The sequence below is a fragment of the Camelina sativa genome, chromosome 2 (genome assembly GCF_000633955.1).
Source record: "Camelina sativa cultivar DH55 chromosome 2, Cs, whole genome shotgun sequence".
In the NCBI taxonomy this organism is placed as follows: domain Eukaryota; kingdom Viridiplantae; phylum Streptophyta; class Magnoliopsida; order Brassicales; family Brassicaceae; genus Camelina; species Camelina sativa.
In genome coordinates, this window is record NC_025686.1 from 883650 (window position 1) to 887547 (window position 3898).

A 3898-nucleotide genomic window follows, 5' to 3' on the forward strand; every position below is an offset into this window, starting at 1 on the left:
AGATTATCATGAAGCATGCTAAGAGATTAGATATTTAAAGTGATTTTTGACATTGATGATCTGGTTGTTTAATGCCTGCTTTTATATGTAATAGCTAGTGAGAACTAGGTCTAAGGTATCTAAGCTTGATTGTTAGTCATGAGAATGGATTAACAAGTATTAGAAGATCATTGTCTAGAGATAGCTCATTGTTGATTGAGGTTTGTTGACCAGTTTAGGTAACCTTAGTTTGAGTCCAGCCCATGAATCCATCCTTAGGACCTTTCTTTTTCTATTGATTTCCTTGTTTAAATTATGTTAATCGCTTGCTGTTTGATTTGCTTTTGTTTTGCTCTGTTTTAATTGTTGACTATGTTTCTATTATTCGTATTTGTCTACTCGACCCAGTACTCGATCGAGCATCCGATCGAGTGCTTGATCGAGCTTGTTCCAGAGTTTCATGTTTATGTTCTGCAACTTTCTGTTTCATTTCCTGTTTCATTCTTGTTACATTCATTTCATTTCTGTTTGATCATGTTTCATTACTTGTCTTGCATTAGTTTAGTTCCTGTTCTTGTTTAGTATCATTACTGCTTTGTTTTCACTGTTTACATTGCATTTAGTATCTTGTCTTAGTAGCTTTACATTCTGCATTTCATATTTGTCATTAGGTTGTTAGAAACAAATCAACTTGATATTTGGCTTAACTTGAATGCATTGATCATGTCTTGACTGCTTACATATCACACTCTTTATGGATTGACATCCTTTATGCTACAACTACATAAGGGTATTGAAACACCTTGCATACATCATGATCATCCATACTTATGTCTGTTTGTTTGATTGCATCCACCTGTTCATTCATAAGTAAACCTTGAAAAAGACATGTTTCAATCAGTGAGTCGCGTGTATATATATATCTAGAGAGATCATATAAACTTGGAAGTTATAGAAGCAGATAAACTTGGAAGAGATACCATTTATGGCAACTCTACAAAAGATCTTTGTGATAGAATTGATGAGAATAAGAACACAAAGGTGTTTAGGAAGAATTAATATTAGACTCTCATAATTTCAATGATACAATCTGCATTCTCTTATATAGAGATTTAGTTTCCTATTCTAAGATATATATAAATGTAAATAATACATTAGATATATATAAACATTCCTAAACTATATATATTCTAGATCTTCATGTATTCCATATTCTTGGACAATCATAAACGTCGATCTCTCGGTTTGATCTTCGATTCTCAATCTCCCAATACCCCCCCCCCGACAAGCTCATACGTGGTAACACGTGTGAAATTAGACAAATCTTCAAACTAACGGTTTTATATCCGGCCGTTGGGTCATCATCGACGTTTAAACCCAGTCGTAGGGTTCAATGCGGCTACAATACCCAGCCGTTAGGTCATTGACGTTTATACCCGGTCGTAGGGTCATCAACAGCGATTATACTCGGTCGTAGAATCATCTTCGTGGCGTTTATACTCGGCCATAGAGTCATCTTCGTGGCATTTATACTCAGCCATAGAGTCAATTCCTTGGGTTATGCTCGATTAAGCAATAAACCATAATTAGGATAAACTTACTGAAACATCATCACCATCAGCGTTTTTTTTTTAATAAAAAATCAGAAGAAGCTTGCATAAGAAACAAGCGACAAGAGGTCAAAGAAATTCGATTTTTTTTTTAAAGAAGAAACAATGGAAATAGATAGATAGAACATCATAGAAGCGAAAGTGATATATCATGGTTTTTGTGGTTTTTAACCATGATATAAGGAGTCTTTTAGTGTCTTTTCATTTGTTTCTAGATTGTTTTTGAGTCTTTACAGGTTTTTAGCATGAAAGGAGCGAAATGGAGCAATTGGGATGATTCTGGAGCATTTAACCGAAGGAAATCAACTTGGAGGAAGAACAGAGAGGGAGCATCGATCGATACTGCCTTAGCATCGATCGACACCATGGTTCAGCCGATGAAGAATCACAAAATTGGAAGTTTTACAATTCTGCCCCAAATTCTTCCAAAATTGCAACACAAGTCCCTGACGTGTTTTAGGACATATATATAGTTTTTAGGTTTTTTAAAACCCTTAAGTTTTATTCTACCAAGTTTTATTTTTCCTGCAACCCTGTGAGATTTTGAGAGCTTTGGAGAGAGAGAGATCTGCTTTGAGAGAAGAATTTCTTGAATTCTCTTTACTCTTTTTAATTTCAATTGCTTATTATTCAGAAAGATGCTTTGTTCTTCATTAAACATGTCTGAGTAGTTTGCTTGTTAGGTTTAGGGTTTTTCACAGGGATTTTATGAATTGTTAGATCTATTTATGTAGGATTCTTTATCTTTCTAGATCTTCATCATAGGTTGTTCTTAATGCTAGATCTTTGATTAGTCATCTGGATTTAGATTTTAGGAAAATAAATTGATATGAGAATATAATTGATTTTCCTGATAAAACCTTTTGATGAGCAAAATTACTTTCTGCAAAGAGATTTGATTTAGTGATTTTGTGAACAATCTAAACCTGTTTTTAAAGCTGATTTATTACCTAGAATTTTACAAAGAGATTTGGATTTTCTAGTTTTAAATTTAGATAATATTTGCAGTGAGAACTGATTTATTTTACAGAAGTGTTTAGAGTTCTAGATCTGTTCTTAATTGCTTGAATCCTAATTTATTGATTGATTTAATATTTCATAATTTCCTGAGAAATTCCCTAGGCCTAGCTTTTTGATCTTCTGAATTCAACAGTTTTATTTAATATTTTGCAAGTTTATTTTAATTCAATTTAATCTGTTTTGCTTAATTATAAAACTCTACAATTTATTATGTAATCTTGAGTCCTTGTGGAATTCGACCCCTAAGTACTATATTGACCTCTTAATTTGAGAGAGTAGCTCTAGGGTTTAATTTAAGCATATCAAATNTTTTAGGTTTTTTAAAACCCTTAAGTTTTATTCTACCAAGTTTTATTTTTCCTGCAACCCTGTGAGATTTTGAGAGCTTTGGAGAGAGAGAGATCTGCTTTGAGAGAAGAATTTCTTGAATTCTCTTTACTCTTTTTAATTTCAATTGCTTATTATTCAGAAAGATGCTTTGTTCTTCATTAAACATGTCTGAGTAGTTTGCTTGTTAGGTTTAGGGTTTTTCACAGGGATTTTATGAATTGTTAGATCTATTTATGTAGGATTCTTTATCTTTCTAGATCTTCATCATAGGTTGTTCTTAATGCTAGATCTTTGATTAGTCATCTGGATTTAGATTTTAGGAAAATAAATTGATATGAGAATATAATTGATTTTCCTGATAAAACCTTTTGATGAGCAAAATTACTTTCTGCAAAGAGATTTGATTTAGTGATTTTGTGAACAATCTAAACCTGTTTTTAAAGCTGATTTATTACCTAGAATTTTACAAAGAGATTTGGATTTTCTAGTTTTAAATTTAGATAATATTTGCAGTGAGAACTGATTTATTTTACAGAAGTGTTTAGAGTTCTAGATCTGTTCTTAATTGCTTGAATCCTAATTTATTGATTGATTTAATATTTCATAATTTCCTGAGAAATTCCCTAGGCCTAGCTTTTTGATCTTCTGAATTCAACAGTTTTATTTAATATTTTGCAAGTTTATTTTAATTCAATTTAATCTGTTTTGCTTAATTATAAAACTCTACAATTTATTATGTAATCTTGAGTCCTTGTGGAATTCGACCCCTAAGTACTATATTGACCTCTTAATTTGAGAGAGTAGCTCTAGGGTTTAATTTAAGCATATCAAATTTTGGCGCCGTTGCCGGGGACTCTCTGATTCTACCATTAGATTTGAGTTTTTAATTTCGTCTAAACTTTTCTTTTTTATTTTCTACTTACACGTTTTGTTTTTCTTCTCTTTGGTATTTCAGGTGC